This window comes from Cebus imitator, unplaced genomic scaffold, assembly GCF_001604975.1.
Source record: "Cebus imitator isolate Cc_AM_T3 unplaced genomic scaffold, Cebus_imitator-1.0 Scaffold197, whole genome shotgun sequence".
Lineage (NCBI taxonomy): Eukaryota > Metazoa > Chordata > Mammalia > Primates > Cebidae > Cebus > Cebus imitator.
The window spans coordinates 3,738,991-3,759,382 of NW_016107512.1; the positions used below are offsets into that span (position 1 = coordinate 3,738,991).

Below are 20,392 nucleotides of genomic sequence, written 5' to 3' on the forward strand. Positions count from 1 at the left end.
ACTCTTCTGCTTTGGATCCTTCTTTTTTTTCTGAGACAGGGTCTCACTCTGTCATCCAGGCTGTAATGCAGTGGTATCATCACAGCTCATTGTAGCCTCAACTTCTTGGGCTCTACAGAGTCTTCCACCTCAGCCTCCCGAGTAGCTGGGACTACAGGCTAATTTTTGTGTTTTTTTTTGTAGAGACAGGGTTCCACCATGTTGACCAGGCTGGCCTTCAATCTCTGGGCTCAAGCAATCTGCCAGCTTTGATGTCCCAAAGTGCCGGGATTACAGGCATGAGCTACCGTGCCCAGACTGAATTCTTATTTTCTTGACCCCATTTCCTCTCTTTCACAATTTACTTCCTTATTTCAGCAGAGCATATTATCTGAAAGTTTCCTTTGTAGTTCATGGGCATAGTTGTGTTAGCTGCTTTAAAATCCTCATACATTAAGTTTAACATCTACGTAATCTTGGAGTCAGTCTCCATTGACTATTTTTTTCTCGAGTTTGGGCCATGTTTTCCCGTTATTTCAGATTTTAAGTAATCTGGTGTTTTATCTGAGATATTGTGAATAATATAAGAACTCTGGATTTTGTTTTATTCCTTTGAAGACTAAAAAACAGGCAGTTAACTAGAATGAAGTCAAACTGCAACATCTCTTTATCGCCCGTGGTAGGCTACAGCCGAAATAGACTTGTTACAGTTTTCTGAAAAAAGGAGCAAGGGAAATAAATTTTTAAAAATCTTATATGCCTCAAAATGTATTTATGTCATCCTCCTATTCAATTGATAATCTGGCTGAGTGCAGAACTCTAGCTTGAAAATCATTTTCCCTCAGAATTTTCAAGGCATTGCTACCTTGTCTTCTAGCTTAAAATGTTGCTGTTGAGAAGTCAATTGCATTATGAATCCTAAGCCTTAATGTGACTTTTCCCCTAGTCTGAGAAATTTTTACTATTGTTCTCTTTATACTTCAAGTTCTGAAATTTCATGATGCTTCTTTGATGAAAGTCTACCTTGATATATTTTTCTAAATACTCACAATACTTCAACCTGTATATTTTTGTCCTTTACATTTAGGAATTGTTCTTGGATTACTTTGAAAATTTATATTTTGTTTTTGTTTTGCTTGTTTTCCTGAAATGTCTACTAATTTAATGCTGGTAGACTTGTGTCTAGGATGTCTAATACTGGAGATCATTTTATTTAACCTTTCCAGAAAGTAAACTTACACTCTTGTGCCAAAATGGCAAAGGGGTAGCTAACAGCCTACATGGTTTGGACAGGGTTTTGGGATAAAATTATGCCTTTTACCAATCTTCCTGTTTTTAGTCTACACAAGACTTCTTTCTTCAGAGGTATCTTCAATTCTAAACCTTTTCATGTCCCAAAGTTTCATTTTGCTCAGATCTTTTCAGCCTGTGTACCCACTTGAAGCTTTCAGAATTTTTTTTTTTTTTGACAGCATTCATCTGCTATTTAGTCTTCTCTCATTTTCTATGTCTTTGTAAGTTTATGCCTTTAAAATTATTCTTTTATTTAGTAGGGTTTTCAGAGTTTGAAGTATGTGTAGTACCCATATTTATCAAGAAGCTGATACTTGTTTTTTTAATGCTAACATTTATAGAATTTATTATCCTGTGCTTCATGTCTTCTATATATTATCTCAATTAGCCTTCACAACAAACTTATGAGAGATGTCCAAACACACAAAACTGTTAGTAAGTAAAAAATGTTTAACATTAAGCCATTCATGTTTCTCTCCTAGATTTCTTACTCAGAATAAAGGAAGATGCATTCACTAAATCAAGCCTTACATTGCATAGAAAAGTCTATTCATAAAAACATTTATTTGCCTTTCAAAACATTTCCTTTGTTGGCAAATAAACAGGTGAGAGAGAGACAGAGACAGAGAGAGAGGAAAAGAAGGTTTGGATCAAAACATTCAAGTCAGTGGCTTCATGCAGAAACAGCCTAAGGACTGTGAGCTAAGCAAGTATTTGAAAGGAAATGTATTTGTAACTAAATAAAGTTAACATTCAGAATACTCTACATTTAAGATATTTGACATAGTATTTTCCTTTCATATAATTTTCCTACTCTTTTTTGATGACTGGTCTTCTGTTGTCTTATAAACAAGTATATAAATTGATAAAAGATGTGCTTAATTTTATTTAGAGTTTCATTTTAACTGTTCTTTTTAGAATAGAGCGTCAAGCACAGTTAAGTCAGGTTTTAAAAAATATTGTCAGGCTTTAATTATCAGTATCTCATGGCTCAAAGCATTTATATATACTATGTATGTATATGTATGACACATATGTTATGTGTATAGACATATTCTTTAAAATATATGTATGTATATATTTTGTGTGTGTATATACATGAATTACTCAGTTACAATCAATGCGAGCCTCTAAAGCTTAAAAAATATCCAATAAACAATGACTATATATTCACTGTATGAAGATAGCAGCCTTAACATGGAACTAATTCTGTGGTTACTCTGTGATTTAAATGTGAAATTAGGAGAACAAGAAGCAATAATCATTTGGACATTTTCTTTTAACCTATTTTGCATAGAAGCTATTCATAGGCAACTTTCAACTCTAAATATATGTAAGTTTTGAATGTAAACGAACGTTTTAGAAATTTTTTGAAGTTGAAATTAAATAAAGTTACAGTTTAAATAATATAATATTAACTGTAATTGATAACTGTTTTTAAAAATTTTCTTTTTCTTTTCTTTTTTAAGAGACAAGGTCTTGCTCTGTCACCCAGGCTGGAGGGTTGAGGCACTATCTTAGCTCATTGCAGCCTCAAACTCCTAGGCTCAAATGATCCTCCCAACTCAGTCTCCTGAATAGCTAGGACCACAGACACATGCCACCATGCCTGGCTAATTTTTGTATTATTTTTGTAGAGGCAGGATTGCACTTTACTGCCCAGGCTGTTCTCAAACTCCCTGGCTCAAGCAATATTCCTGTCTTGGCCTCTCAGAGTGGTGGGATTGCAGGTGTGAGCTACCACACAGAGCCTCTTTAAAACGTAACTATTTAGCATTTAACTATTAAAACAAAACTACAATTTGACTGCTTACTGAATCTAAAATAAAATTAAAATTACAGGACAATGGGAGCCTACCTTGAATTTGTTCAATGTAATATATAGTTATCCTTTGGTAATTCAGTAACTGGAAAATGATATAATTTTTAAGTCTAAGAAAAGGTTTCATCTGCATTTCTTAAAATTCAGAACCATAAGATATTTTGGTAGCCTACATATTGTGTGCTTTCCTTGACTACATTAATAAGGCCTCTTCTTTCTCAGCTTACTTCTCGGTATGTCTACACCCGTCTCCATATTCCCTTCTGTTTACATTTATAAACAGGCATCCACTGAACAGACTGTAGCCCTTGTTTCTTCAAAGGACAAAAATGTAACAGATAAAAGACCAAATTTCTTACTTTTTTTCAGAACTCTTTTTTTTTTTCTTTTCAAAATAGCCTGATTTCATTTCACTTTAGAATGTTCATGAATAAACACAGGCCTTGTGCTAAGTCTTCATAGGTAGATCAGGATACTAAAAGCACTGAATTACACTAGACCACACACAGACCAATGTAATGATTAGAGAAGTTACCAAATGGAAAGAATAAAGTATTGCTGAAGAATAATTATGGGGAGTAAGGAAAACTGATATTTAATTCTATCTTTATTACTAATAACCCTTGTTTTGGCAAAAGCAACTTTATAATTTTGTCTTTTTGTTAAGAAAATATATAGAGAAAGTGCCAATTTTAGATCTGCAGCTTCTTATGCTGGATCTAAGAACCTGATCCATGCAGAGGGCGAGGATCTGCTGTGAAATTCAGTTAAAGTGTGGCTCCTCTGCTAGTGTGGTATATCCCGAAGAGTATTCCAGAATATTTAGATTATTACTTCCAAGTTATAGTCAAATACAGATTATCTCCATGATATTGCACTATAAAAATTCATTTCACAAGCATTTTAACAAGCTTTAAAAATCATTACTTTGAAAGTTTCCCAAACTATGTTGACTTTCTTCCTCTCATAACATTGTTTAAATGCCTATGATTTTATGTTTGAGTGAGATAACATCATGCAGCATATTGTTAGCCTAACATAATGTTACTCACATTTATTTAGAAAAGATAAATTAAATTGTGAGGAACTCATAAAAAAGTTTATAACTTTTAGTACTCACAAAGATTAAAGGTTATTATCAAATTATTATTAAGCATTAATGACATTTTCCCATAAAAATTTAGGATGTAAATAATTTATTTGGATAAATGTATTTGTATGTATGTGTGCTAGTTTTTATCCTTAATTATAATACACGTTTATGTATGTATACATACATACATATCAAATGTCTGTACATCACTGGAAACACTTTCTTTTAAGATGTAAGGTAACTTTCATCCAAACTTAAAGGGAAAAATTATGTGGGCTTTTTGGATTGAGAACTAATTGTTTCTCTAATAATTTCTCATGTAAAGTCACCTCAACATGAAATACAATGCACACATTATTGTGCACAGTTTTGTAGTTATGGTTTTTAACAGAATAGCTGATCTTTCTGGTCCTCAGGTTCTTCAAGTGAGAACTGAAGAGAGGTGAATATCAAATAAGCTCCAAAAATCGGTTTGGCTTTTCCTTTCTGATTACAGCATTTAACCCTGGGTATAGTTTTGGTTTCATAAGTAAGCACTCCCATCAGTAAGAGAAAAAATAAGAATTGTAAGAAAGAATGGTGCAACTTGGTATGGTGCAGATAGGAGTCAATGCCCTAAGGGAAATTCACTTAGTCAAACCAGTGGAAATAGCAACCAGCTCAACTAGCTGTATGTGCGTGAAAGGAAGTGTGGGGTTGGGTTCTTACTTAGTATTAATGACTTACCTGCCATAATGTTTACCATGGTACACAAATCAGCAGGTGATATAATTATTTCAGTATCCTATTCAATAGTTCCAGGTATATTTGAAAGCCAAAGACAGTTGCAAAATGGGATTATAGCAATGCATTTACTAATGTAAAAGAGATTGGTCTCTATCCAATTCTCATCTGCCCTATGCTTTCATCACATGATGAACAGAGATGATTTGTATATACTTCTCCCTCGGTGTGTCAGAGAAAGTAGTCCTTATTCAAATTCTGTATCCAAAGATTGCTTGCATAGGAAAACCAATACATGTTGTATACAGTATTTATCAAATTAGATGTAGCATATGTAAAACGAAATGAAAAGTCAGGTTTCCCTAAGCTCAGATGTCAGTTCCATATTTCACTATCAGGTTATTAAAAAGAGCTCAAGAAGGTGACAAAGCACAGATTTTATTACACTCACAGATCACTGTAAAGATCAAATGAAATAATGTAGTAAAGACAAATAGAGGACTATAAAACACTATACCTGCATAAGTATTGCTTAGGGATGGCTCATTTTTGGTTAGGGAGAAGGTAAAACAGCAATATATATAGAAAAGGAAAAGGGATTCCACTAATAATTTGGTAGGCTGAGAAAATGTTTAGCTGTTTAGCTCTGGTCACCAAAACCAAAATCAGGATATTCATAGAGATTCATTCACATTAGGATAAAATGATATAATTATTCAACACTCATGCAGTTACTTTCTAAGAAAGCAAACAGCACAAAGATGGAACCTCATAACCTTCAAAAATGTGAGATGTCACTGCCTCTTTGAGGTCTTCTCTAACACATGCACAGACCTAAGCACTCCCTTTCCATTGTACTGCCCAGGTCCTCATATAACTTCAGCCAGCTTACTACCTATCACTCTACAAATATTTCTTTATAAGAAGGCGCTTCCTTTCTGCTAGGATACAAACTCTCCATTAATGTGTGTTAGACTGAGCTGAAACAAGTATTTAAGCAATTCAGCAAAAGCCTCTGAAGACTCTAAGCTGTATGACAGATGTAGGGGAATGGGCACAAAAAGTATAATAGGAAGGCTGAGCACTGCTGGATCCTGCTGTGGGCTCTGCGTGAATGTAACTTAATATAGTGAAGACTGTACCAACTCACCAAAACAAAAAAGCAAATGTAGGAGTAATACCAGTTTCCTTGCAGGTATGTTAACAAGCACATGTAAGGGGAGTGGAATCAGAAAAAAGATAATGCCTGAAATATAATAACAGCCCAATAGATATTAACCTTTTATTTCTATCTTGTGATTCTTAGGGCAGTAATTTTATAAAAGAGAAGTCATAGATGGACAAATCTTCAAACTAATGTATTGTGATTGAAGCTAAAATAAAATAAGCAAGCATGGAGATTGTGAAAAGCTATTATTTTCAGTTAAACACTGGCACCCTCTTTGTTTCTTCAATATATACTTACTGAGCACGTAGGATAGGTCAATAGTAGGGCTGAGAATGGAAATTATGCTAATCAGAAGCAAAGCAAAGCAAGTAAGCAAACAACAAAAACAAGAAGAAAACAAATGTAAACATTGCCCTTCACCTCACATAGCTTATAGACTGATTACTCTTAAGAGGCACAATAAAGGGCAGCAGATATTATGACTATTACTATGAAAAGTTTATTCTAAACTAATTTCAATGAGTTTATGCTGGAAATCACAGAACCGCAAGATAGGTATCATAAATTACATACTATGTTGAGGAGTGTGTGAAGTTAACATCTTTCCAAAAGCTGCACAAGAAAGCCAGACTATACTAACGTTATGGATTTTAAGTGTCTCAAAGACACTGCCACAGATTCTCTAAAATATCTAAAGAAAATATTTCTACCCATCTTGAGTTAGTGTTCAGTTAGATACTAGCCATGATGAATTTTAAGCCTGAAGGAAAATCAGATTATGCCTCCAAGTCATCAGGATTCGGAAAAAATTCAATTTTCAGAATTTAATTGGCTCAATCTCGGCTAATATATGTGTTTCTAGGGCATCTTTGGGGATGACCCCATTGGAAGTATTAATATTGATTTGCATATATGTATGTTAGGGGCTTGGAGGGAAACAGCATAGTTAAAATATACAGCTGAAGAAAAGCTTAATACAGGAACTGTTTATAAAAAATGTGGGGGAGATTGTGGTACCTCCTCACCATCCTACCTCCCCTCCCTCTCCAACAACAGCATGAAACTATTACTAAACTTAGGCTTAGAGGTTAAGAGGGAGTCACCTGTTACCTGAACCTGGAAGCTAGAGAAGCCCACCTGATAGGGATACAATGAACCCTGACCTTACATTCATCCTCATCTCAGAGCTCTCCAGGTGCCTCCCACAGGCCAAAATCAACCAGAAGTCAGAAGACAAGAGAGATCCAAAGAGACTAGCCTCCTGGAACACAGAAAAGAACAAAAGGTGAAAAAAGAATCTAGAGGGAGAAAGAAAGATATCCAGTGTCATATAAGTCTTTAGAATTATCAAGAATAGCCTCACCAGGGTCACTTTCCACATAAAACACTTAAAGCAGAATGTTTTAGTCCTCTTTAAAAATAGTTCTGTTCAGACTATTTAAAAACACAAATGGTGGGAAGTGACCATCACCAGATAAACAGTATGGTCCAGTGATGAAAATTGTTAATTCCAGATTCCAAGGCTTAATTTAAGAAGGACAACACCAATAATAAGAGTAACAAGAACACAAATGCATTTGTTGAATACAATATGAAATTTCTGACACTTTACATTATTTTTACAAAATTGTTAGTTCTACTAACCCTTGCAAAAACGTTATGGTAGGTGATATCAGTATTTTACAGATTTTTAATAGATATTTTCCAGATAAGAAACCTGTAGTTGAGAACATCTAAATGACAAAAATAGGATTTGAACAAATCTATCAGACAATAACTCCCTGGTCTTCACTGTAGTCGACAGCTAGTAGAGATAGCTTTTCCCATTTTCCTTAGGAAACTAATATTTAATAGTTTACTCATGGAAGCTAGTTATTTAAATACGTAAAATTCTGTAATCTGACCAATCAACTTCTAGTATGCTATAGAACGTACACAGGATTAGTTTAATACAGTTTCTCTGGAGTTTTTAAAGTCTCTAATAAATTTCTGTAAATATTTCTATATAAACATGTTCTGGTTTTAGTGTAGGGTTAAGAATTTTTCATATGGTTTGTATCAGATGTACTCTTAAAATGCATTACTAAGACTTTCATTAAATTCAGAGTTTTCAGGTGATGGATTAGACCTGACACTGGCTATGTGACTTTGTGCTAGGTAACTGATGTCTTTTACCTTGAATCTCCAATGATACCTGCACTTCAGGAGTGTGTATGGACCATATTAAGCTGCATATACAAAGTGTCTGGTGCTCTTTATTATCAGACTTTCAAGAAATATTCATTTCATTTGTATCCTCACTATTTTATGCCCAAAAGGTTGTATGGAGAGGTAATGTGAAAACCACTAGCACTCTGACTCCTTTCTAGGTAAGGGTGGAGGTGGAGCTTAGTTGGAAATCGTTAACCCAACTTAACTGGATACCAATGTCATTCATTTACAGACTCCGGTAACTTCCCTACCTCCATCAATATTTATATCATGTATTTTAAAAATCTGTTTGGTTAATGTACTGCCACAGTCACAGATACGAATTAGAAGGGAAAATCATCCAAAACAGTATTTATTTTAGTGACACTGTTAATTGATAAAGGTAAATAGTTATTATAGACTGAGAAATAACTGTGGGTAGACAACTTACTTTCCAATTTGCTTCTCTTAAAACACTTAATCCTAGTATACCATGTATTAGTAATTAGCTAAGACAAAAAATGAAAAAGAAGAAAGGTAAGAAAGTTAGAGGATTAATACAGTTCTAATATCCCAAAACAGATGTTCTGGAAGACAAAGAAAAGAAAAATTTCCCAGAAATGAAGAAGCAAAGTTTTCAAACTGAATCTACTACTATAATTGCCAGGCACAATGGATGAAAAGAGATCCTACGAAGTCACATTCACTTATTCATATTGAGAATCCAACAGAATTCTCGATGGCAGGGACACAGCATTGAATAAAAACAGATAATGCCCACGTTGTCATGAAGCTTATAGTTTAGTGGTCAGGAGGACAAATAATAAACAACTTGCAATGTCACAATAATTGCTATGCCAAATAAGCAGAGTAGGCAGGATCAGGTGAAGGCAGTTTGTGAATTACTTTATATGAGGTAATCATGAACATTCCATGCAGAGGGAATAGCAAGTGCAAAGGTTCTAAGGCAAGACTTTGCTTGAACATGTTGGAGGAAAAGGGAAGGAGGCTAATATGGCTACAGCATACTGAGAGACAGAAGAGGGACTGGGAATGAGATCAGAAACGTAGCCAAGGTTGGCGGGGGAGGGGGCATGACATGCATGTGTAACATTCTAGACATATTGTGAAATTTCAAAATTCTGATGAACAGTAATACTAAAAACAGGTAAGAAACGAAGAGGTCATGAGTAAGGCTTAAACAGTTAGAATGCCATCTCAACAGTGGCTTTAAACACCAGAAAATAATAATAACAAAAAGCCTTCAAAATCTGAGGAAAAATAATTTCTAATCTAAAAGTTTTCACACACAACCAAACTGTTCAAAAACCTGTGAAGGTAGTTTAAGACATGCAACCTATATAAAAATTCACCACTCATGGACTCTTTCTCAGGAAGAACAGAATGTGTCCCAGCAAAATAAGGTAATAAATCCAAGTAGAAAAATTACTTTTGTTGGTTTATGCCTAAGTAGTAAGGTAGGACATAAGGGGTCCCAAATGGAATAGAGGAAGTCCCCAAGATGTAAGGGTAGATCCCAGGATGGGTGTGCCGCAAGCTTAAAGAGCAACTTCCAAAGCAAGCAGACAGAATCTAGGAGACCTATTCCCCCAAAAGATAATATTGTGGGAAATACTTGTTTTATTTATATTGACAAGAGACTCACACTGAGAGCTGGGTATGAATTACTGAGACCTAGAAAGCTAAACAAATGAATAAGATAATTGTTGCGAAGAAAACGAAACAAAATTATAAGAAAATGCAAATATAGTACCATATACAACTCAGCTGTGAATTCAGGTGATTTCAGAGTCAAAACAATAACCAATAAATTAACTGAAAATTGTGATATAATTGTATCAGGAAACTTTGGTAGGAGCGGCTGCAGTGGAAGAGAGGTAAGAAATGGAGGGAGAAAAGAAAAGATACAGAAAAAAAGAAAAGAGAAACAGAAAGTAGACAAACAGAATGATAACATAGAAATATATGAGAATTTAAGACAAAAGAGGTAGTTTATTTCAGTGGGAAGACAGAAATAACCAATTGTTTGGCTAACCACAGCTAACTAAAGAGGAAAAGGGAAGATTTCATCTTATACCATATTTAAAAATAAATCTCAGATGAATTAAAAATTTGAAATGTAAAAGACAAAAAGAAGATCTAGGAAACTATGTATACAATCTAGGGCAAGGGAGACATTCTTTTCCATGGCTAGAAGGCCACAAAGAAAATGCAGACATTTGTGCTATATAGTTTCTACAGATCTATCCCGGAAATCCCCAACCCCCTGCAGAGATAGCACTTCCTGGATTCCACCCCTCATGTAGTTATCTCCTGCATTGAATCTGGACTGGCCTGTGACCTGCTCTATTCAACAGAATGTGGGAGAAGTGATGTTCCAGGATTTACCCGCCTAGACAATAAAAAGCTGTTGCAGGTTCCGCTTCTGTGCATTTGGGAGCCTGGTGGTGAGATGTAACATCATGCTGGACAAATTACATGAAACAGATTGAGAGAGGCCCCGAGTCTGTTTAGGGAAGGAGGGAAGCTCAGCTTTCCTAAGAATCCTCATGAACATTCCAGATGATTTAGTAGTTCCAGGCGCCATCCTACTACAACCATGTGAGAGATATCAAGCAAAACGAGCAGGACCCCCAGCTGAGCCAAATCATTGAACCATAAGCAATAATAAAATGATTTCTGTTTTCAATCTCACTATGTTTTGAGGTGGTTTATTACATAGAAAACCAAAATGAAATAATAAAAAATGTTTAAGATCATCCAGGACTCAATGATACAATCTAATTATCGGGAAATGTCCTTATTGACAGGTGGAAGCTCAAAGAGGAAAACAAATACACATAATTACATAACACTTTAATACCTTTCGGTAGCATATTCTTCAAGGCAAATTTAAAAGACATAACATCTATACTAAACATAACTTTGAGAAATTTGTAACAATATAATTCAAGAGAAAAATGGACAAAGACAGAAACAGGCAATTCAAAGAGGAAATCCAAACGCCAACCAAATTGAAGATGCTGTTATTAGTAGTCAGAGAATTGCAAATTAAAGTGAAAATGAGATATTTCTTTACAGCCAGTATGCAGGCAAAAGTTAAAAGAAGCCACAACTTCTCTCGCTAGCACAGATATAACGAAATAGTATTTGCAGAATGAGAATTGTTGTAACATCTTAGGAAAACAATCTGGTGATATATGTTAATGCTAATCAAATAAACATGATAAAAACAAAGACTGCTTATCAACAGGGGAAAGAAATTTTGGTACACCTACAACATCGTACATTCTACAGTCATTAAATAAAATGAAAGTAGCTGACTTGAAGATATTTCCATGAAGTATCGTTTACCAAGAAAAGATACAGGAAATTATGTGTAATATAATCCCATTTATTATAAAGCAAGCAATAATGAGGAAAAACATTACATATGCTGTTATTTGTACAGATGTATGCATACATCTAGATATGAATACTAAAACATAGAGAAATATATGGAAGGATGACTAGAAAAGTAACATGGGTTTAGAGATGAATGAGAAGAGGTATATGGAAAAAGGAAAGTATCTCTTTAAAGAGGGCATTTATAATATGAATACAGTGCCACACTCAGATAAAACTATTTGTACGTATGTCTGTGTACAGAAATAATTATACACAAAGTTAGATCATAATCTCATTCCTTAAAACCCAATAAATTATAACTGTATATTTTAAATATAATAAACAAAGATAATGCAACTATTAATCTGATCTCAAGAAAAACCTTCTAATGACAGAAATGTTAGAAAAAATAAAGTGGAAAAAATCAGTTAAGTGGATGTCTATAATTAACACTCTGGCATAAGTAAATGAACCGAATTACAAGATATAAGCTTAAAAATATCTTAAAAGGAGTTAAAACATTGCCATCCTACATACATAAAGAGCTTATAGAAACTAATCAAAATCCTAAAGATAAAAGGAGTTAAAACATTGCCATCTTACCTACATAAAGAGCTCATAGAAACTAATCAACATCCTAAAGAAAAAACGGGAAAAGGATACGAATAAAAAATTCACATAGGCATCTGGCAAGATGGCAAAATAGGAACAGCAACAGTCTGCAGCTCCCAACAAGACCAATGCAGAAGGCGGGTGATTTCTACATTTCCAACTGAGGTACCCGGCTCAACTCACTGGGACTGTGAGACAGTAGGAGCAGCTCAAGGAAGGTAAGCAGAAGCAGAATGGGGCATCACCTCACCTGCGAAGCACAAGGGGCTGGGGATCTCCCACCCCTAGCCAAGGGAAGCCATGAGAGACAGTGCTATCCAGCCCAGATACTATGCTTTTCCCATGGCCTTTTGCCATGGTCTTTGCAACCCACAGACCAGGAAATTCCCTTGTGTGCTTACAACACCAGGGACCTGCGCTTCAGGTACAAAACTGGGCAGCAGTTTGGACAGACACCGAGCTAGCTGCGGGAATTCTTTTTTTCAAACCTCAGTGGTGCCTGGAATGCCAGCAAGATAGAACCATTCACTCCCCAGGAAAGGGGGCTAAAGCCAGGGAGCCAAGTGGTCTTGCTCAGCGGATCCCACCCCATGGAGTCCACAAGCTAAGATTCACTGGCTTGAAATTCTTGCTGCCAGCACAGCAGTCTGAAGTCAACTTGGGACGCTCGAGATTGGTGAGGGGAGGGGTGTCTGCCATTACTAAGGCTTGAGTAGGCGGTTTTCCCCTCAATGTAAACAAAGCTCAGACAGGGCAGAAACCACTACAGTTCTGCAAAGCCAAGTCACTGTAGTCAGATTGCCTCTCTGTATTCTGCCTCTCTGAGCAGGGCATCTCTGAAAGAAAGGCAGCAGCCCCAGTCAGGGGCTTATAGAAAAAGCTCCCATCTCCCTGGGAAAGAGCACCTGGGGGAAGGGGCACCTGTGAGTGCACCTTCAGCAGACTTAAATGTTCCTGCCTGCCAGCTCTGAAGGTAGCAGCGGATCTCCCAGTACATTGGTCAGGCTCTGCAAAGAAAAAGACTGACTCCTTAAGTGGGTCCCTGACCCCTGTGCCTCCTGAATGGGAGACACCTCCCAGCAGAGGTCAACAGACACCTCATACAGAAGAACTCTGACTGGCATCTGGTGAGTGCCCCTCTGGGATGAAGCTTCCAGAACCTTTGCTGTTCTACAGCCTCCACTGGTGATACCCAGGCAAACAGGGTCTGGAATGGACCTCCAGCAAATTCCTGCAGACCTGCAGAAGAGGGACCTGTTAGAAGGAGAACAAACGAAGAGAAAGCAATAACATCAACATCAGCAAAAAAGGTGCCCATGCAAAAATTCCATCCGAAGGTAACCAACATCAAAGATCAAAGGTAGATAAATCCAAAAATATGAGGAAAAACTGGTACAAAAAAGCTAAAAATTCCAAAAACCAGAATGCCTCTTCTCCTCCACAGGATCACCACTCCTCACCAGCAAGGGAACAAACCTGGGCGGAGAATGAGTTTGATGAACTGACAGGAGTAGGCTACAGAAGGTGGGTAATAACAAACTCCTCCACAGTAAAGGAGCATGTTCTAACCCAATGCAAGGAGGCTAAGCAACTTGATAAAGGATTACAGGAACTGGTAACTGGAATAACCAGTTTAGGAAGAACATAAATGACATGATGGAGCTGAAATAACCAGTTTATAGAAAAAATAATGACATGATCGAGCTGAAAAACAGAACAAGAACTTTGTGAAGCACACACAAGTATCAATAGCCAAAAGGATCAAGCGGAATAAAAAATCTCTGAGACTGAAGATCAACTTAATGAAATAAAGCATGAAGACAAGGTTACAGAAAAAAGAATGGAAAGGAACAAACAAAGACTCCAAGAAATATGGGATTATGTGAAAAGACCAAACCTACATTTGACTGGTGTTCCTGAATGGAAGCAAGGTGGAAAACACACTTCAGGATATTATCCGGGGGCACTTCCCCAACGTAGCAAGACAGGCCAACATTCAAATTCAGGAAATACAGAGAACACCACAAAGATACTCCTGGAGAAGAGCAAACACAAGACACATAATTGTCACACTCACCAAGGTTGAAATGAAGGAAAAGAAAGGGACTAACCACATAGCTTGACTGCCGGGGAGAGATGAAAAAAAAAAAAAAAAGATATGAAGAAAAAAATGTTAAGGGCCGCCAGAGAAAAAGGTCAAAGGAAAGCCCATCAGAATAACAGTGGATCCCTCTGCAGAAACGCTATAAGCCAGAGGAGAATGGGGGCCAATATTCAACATGCTTAAAGAAAGGAATTTTCAATCCAAAATTTCATATCCAGTCAAACTACGCTTCATAAGTGAAGGAGAAATAAAATCCTTTACAGACAAGTAAATGTTGAGAGATTTTGTCACCACAAGAGCTCCTGAAGGAAGCACTAAAAATGGAAAGGAAAAACCAGTACCAGTCACTGCAAACACATACCAAAATGTAAAGACCATTGACACTATGAAGAAACTGCATCAACTAATGGGCAAAATAACCAGCTAGCATCAAAATGACAAAGTCAGATTCACACATAACAATATTAGCCTTAAATGTAAATGGACTAAATGCCCCAATTAAAAGATACAGACAGGCAAACTAGATAAAAGAGTCAAGACCCATCAGTGTGCTATATTCAGGAGACCCATCCCATATGCAAAGACACACATAGGCTCAAAATAAAAGGATGGAGGAATATTTACCAAGCAAATGGAAAGCAAAAAAATAGCAGGGGTTGCAATCCTAGTCTCTGATAAAACAGACTTTAAACCAATAAAGATCAAAAAATACAAAGAAGGGCATTATATAATGGTAAAGGGATCAATGCACCAAGAAGAGCTAACTATCCTAAATATATATGCAATAATACAGGAGCACCCAGATACATAAAGGAAGTTCTTAGAGACCTACAAAGAGACATACACCCACACAATAATAGTGGGAGATTTTAACACCCCACTGTCAATATGAGACAGATCAACACAGAAAATTAACAAGGATATTCAGGTCTTGAACTCAGCTCTGGACCAAGAGGACCTAATAGACATCTACAGAACTCTCTACCGAACTCAAAAGAATATACATTCTTCTCAGCACCATGTAGCACTTATTCTAAAATTGACCACATAATTTTAAGTAAAACACTCCTCAGGAAATGTAAAAGAATGGAAATCATAACAAAGAGTCTCTCAACCCACAGTGCAATCAAATTAGAACTCAGGATTAAGAAACTCACTCCTAACAGCACAACTACATGGAAACTGAACAAGCTGCTCCTGAATGACTACTGGGTAAATAACGAAATTAAGGCAGAAATAAATAAGTTCTTTAAAACTAATGAGAACAAAGATACAATGTACCAGAATCTCTGGGACACACCTAAAGCAGGGTTTACAGGAAAATTTATAATACTAAATGCCCACAGGACAAAGTGAGAAAGATCTAAAATTGACACCCTAACATCACAATTAACAAAATTAGAGAAGCAAGAGCATGCAAATTCAAAAGCTGGCAGAAGACAAGAAATAACTAAGATCAGAGCAGAACTATAGGAAATACAGACACAAAAAGCCCTTCAAAAAAAAAAATCAATGAATCCAGGTTTTTGAAAACATTAACAAAATAGACTGCTAGTCAGGCTAATGAAGGAGAAAAAAAGAGGATCCAAATAGATGCAATAAAAAATGATAAAGGGGATATCACCACTGATCCCACAGAAATACAAATCACCATCACAGAATACAATAAACACCTCTAAGCAAATAAACTAGAGAATCTAGAAGAAATGGATAAATTCCTGGACACATACACCCTTCTACGATTAAACCAGGAAGAAGGTGAATCCCTGAATAGTCCAATGAGGCAGTAATTAATAGCCTACCAAAGAAAACCAGCCCAGGACCAGACAGAGTGACTGCCAAATTCCACTAGAGGTATTTGGAGGAGCTAGTACCATTCCTCTGAAACTCTTCCAAACAACAGAAAAAGAGTGACTCCTCCCTAACTCATTTTATGCGGTCATCATCATCCTGATACCAAAATCTAGCAGAGACACAACAAAAAAGAAAATTTCAGGCCAATATCCCTGATGAACACTGATTCGAAAAATCTTCAGTAAAATACTGGCAAATGGAATCCAGCAGTACATCAAAAAGCTTATCCACTAGGAACAAGTCAGCTTCATCCATGGGATGCAGGGCTGGTTCAACACATGCAAATCAATAAAGGTAATTCATCACATAAAAGAACCAATGACAAAAACCACGATTATCTCAATAGACGCAGAGAAGGCCTTTGAAAAAATTCAACACCCCTTCATGTGAAAAACACTCAATAAAGTAGGTACTGATGGAATGAATCTCAAAATAATAAGAGCTATTTACGACAAACCCACAGCCAGTATCATCCTGAATGGGTAAAAGCTGGAAGCATTCCCTTTGAAAACCAGCACAAGACAAGGATGCCCTCTCTCACTACTATTCAACACAGTATTGGAAGATCTGGCCAGGGCCATCAGGCAAGTGAAAGAAGCAAAGGGCATTCAAATAGGAAGAAAGGAAGGCAAACTGTTTCTGTTTGCAGATGACACGACTGTATATTTAGAAAACCCCATCATCTCAGCCCAAAAACTCCTTAATCTGATAAGCAACTTCAGCAAAGTCTCAGGGTACAAAATCAAAGGGCAGAAATCACCAGCATTACTATACACCAACAATAGACAAACAGAGAGTCAAATCATGAGAGAACTCCCATTCACAATTGCTACAAAGAGAATAAAATACCTAGGAATACAACTTACAAGGGATGTGAAGGACCTCTTCAAGGAGAACTACGAACAACTGCTCAAGGAAATAAGAGGACACAAACGAATGGAAAAAAATTCTATGCTCATGGATAGACAGAATCAATATCGTGAAAATGGCCATACTGCCCAAAGTAATTTATAGATTCAATGCTATTCCCATCAAGCCGTCATTGACTTTCTCCACATAATTAGAAAAAACTACTTTAAATTTCATATGAAACCAAAAAAGAGCCTGTATAGCCAAGATATTCCTAAGCAAAATAGCAAAGCCGGAGGCATCACACTACCTGACTTCAAACTATACTACAAGGATACAATAATGAAAACAGCATGGTACTGGTACAAAAACAGATATAGATCAATGGAACAGAGCAGAGGCCTCAGAAATAACACCACACATCTACAACCATCTTATCTTTGACAAACCTGACAAAAACAAGCAACAGGGAAAGGATTCCCTATTTAATAAGGGGTATTGGGAAAACTGGCTAGCCATATGCATTAAACTGAAACTAGACCACCTTAAAAAAAAAAAAAAAAAAAAAACTCAAGTTGGATTTAAGACTGAAACTTAAGATTTAAAACCATAAAAACCATAGAAGAAAACCTAGGCAATACCATTCAGGACATAGGCATAAGAAGGACTTCATGACAAAAACACCAAAAGCAATGGCAACAAAAGCCAAAATTGACAAATGGGATCTAATTAAACTAAAGAGCTTCTGCAGAGCAAAGGAAGCTATCATCAGAGTGAATAGGCAACCTATAGAATTGGAGAAAATTTTTGCAATCTATCCATCTGACAAAGGTCTAATATCCAAAATCTATAAATAACTTAAACAAATTTGCAAGAAAAAAACCAAACAACCTCATCAAAAAATGGGCAGAGGATATGAACAGACACTTCTCAAAAGAAGACATTTGTGCAGCCAACAAACGTGAAAAAAAAGCTCATCATCACTGGTCATTAGAGAAATGCAAATCAAAACCACACTGAGATACCATCTCACACCAGTTAGAATGGTGATCATTAAAAAGTCAAGAAACAACAGATGCTGGAGAGGATGTAGAGAAATAGGAGTGCTTTTACACTGTTGGTGGGAGTGTAAATGAGTTCAACCACTATGGAAGACAGTGTGGCGACTACTTCAGGATCTAGAATCAGAAAATGTCATTTGACCCAGCAATCTCATTACTGGGTATATACAGAATTATACAGACACATGCACATGCATGTTTATTGCAGCACTATTCACAATAGCAAAGACTTGGAACCAATCCAAATGCCCATCAATGATAGACTGGATAAAGACAATGTAGCACATATATACTATGGAATACTATGCAGCCATAAAAAAGAATGAGTTCATGTCATTTGCAGGGACAAGGAGGAAGCTGGAAACCATCACACTCAGCCAACTAATACAGGAACAGAAAATCAAACGCCATACGTTCTCACTCATAACTAGGAGTCTAACAATGAGAACACACGGACACGGGGAGGGAAATATCACACACTGGGGCTTGTTGGCATTTGGGGAGTTAAGGGAGAGATTGCATTAGGAGAAATACCTAATGTAGACGACGGGTTAATGGGTGTCCCAAAGCACTATGGGAAGTATACACCTATGTAACAAACCTGCACGTTCTGCACATGTGTCCCAGAACTTAAGAGTGTGTGTGTGTGTGTGTGTGTGTGTGTGTGTGTGTGTGTGTGTGTATGCATATATGTTCACTTAAGAACATAACTGGCTATGTGATAAAAATACAAATTAAAACAACTATAAATTATCACTTCATTTGTCTTAAATTAGCAGATTTAAAAAATGGTAACATTCTTGGCAGGATGACATTCTGAAGGCAACTTCATTCACTGCTAGAGGGATACCATGTCTTGGAGGGCAATTTCAAATCGTCTACTAAAGTAGTTAACACTCTTCACTCCATAATTTGATTTCTAGGCCCCTATCTAGGAAATTAATCAGGTATTGATTATAATTTATGAACATGAATGTTATTTTACATATTATTTAAAACAGTGAAACACTGGAAAGGCACACACTGCCAGTAATAGGAGGTAGGTCATTTACAATGGAATATTACACTGCTATTAAGAAAAATGTTTTTAAGTATATTTGGCAACAGGAGAGGTTCCTAATAATAAATTATTAAAACAGTAGATCACAATTTGTATGTATAGTAGTCAAGCAAATTTTATGAAAGTAAAATTTTACTTATTGAAAAAGAAGAAAATTCTTAAAAACATTAAGTAGTTGTATCTAGATGGTAAAATCATATATAATTTTTATTTTCTATAACTTTCTGTATTAAATTCTCTACAATTAACTTTTATTATTCTTTTTTTTTGTTCCCAAGTTTTATTCAAGAACACTAACAAAATATTCCAGATAAATGAAATTTAATCCTCGTCTTCCTCCTCTTATTCATCTTGGTTAATCTAGAAGTAATGTAATTCTTAACTTTGTTTGCTGTTAGCAACTATGTGCAACCAATCAGGTACATTATTCTTCTTCAAATATTTTTTTGTGAGATATTTCAAATATCTTTTGGAGAAAGGCACCTCGATGTCATGGTTATCTTGCTCTTGCTCCTTTTGATGATCACCACCCCTCCACCAAGGTTCCCAGCTTTTGTGTTCACTTTGATCCTCTTTTGCAAAAACTGCTCAAAATTGGCAACATCCATGACGCCATTTTCTACAGGGTAGGTGCCTTCAAGAGTGAACTTCAGAACCTGCTTTTTTTTGCCCCCTTCACCACAAGCTTTTTCACAAGAGCCACAGCAGCAGCAGAGGCAGAAAGACTTTTATGTCTTTTAAACTAATTCAGTTATACAGTTAATGCTTTTAAACTAAATCTTCAAGTTTAAAGGACAAGCTTAATCATGTAAATATTTTATCACTGAGGAGATTTTAACTGGGGCTCATGGACTTTCTGAAATTATATGTAAAATGTTGTATTAGATGGGAGGAAATCCACAGTCTCATTAGAGTCTCAAAGACATTCATGACAAATCAAAGAAAAATTAAAAAGAATAAAAATACCCTAAAAATATGTAGTTCATTTATAAAAATTACTCAAGTTTTACTTATGCTATGAATAGTCTCAAATTTATCTCCCTGAGACTGAAAGAGAAACTGCTAGCTGGCTTGTTCAGAGGGTACTCAAATTAATTCATCAAGTCCCTCCAAAAATCAAAATACTTTCTTCTTTCAGATAGGTGTTACTGGCATTAGAAAACATATGACAAGTCG

General features: G+C 36.2%; 1 protein-coding gene and 1 pseudogene across 3 annotated transcripts in view; both read right to left on the reverse strand.

Annotated features, from left to right (window-relative positions):
• Positions 1-20,392, reverse strand: part of SUPT3H (SPT3 homolog, SAGA and STAGA complex component) — a 336,984-nt gene that overhangs the window by 190,070 nt on the left and 126,522 nt on the right. The gene's annotated exons all lie outside the window — the stretch shown is intronic.
• The window catches only part of LOC108317056, a 170,250-nt pseudogene continuing 169,395 nt past the window's right edge, over positions 19,538-20,392 (reverse strand).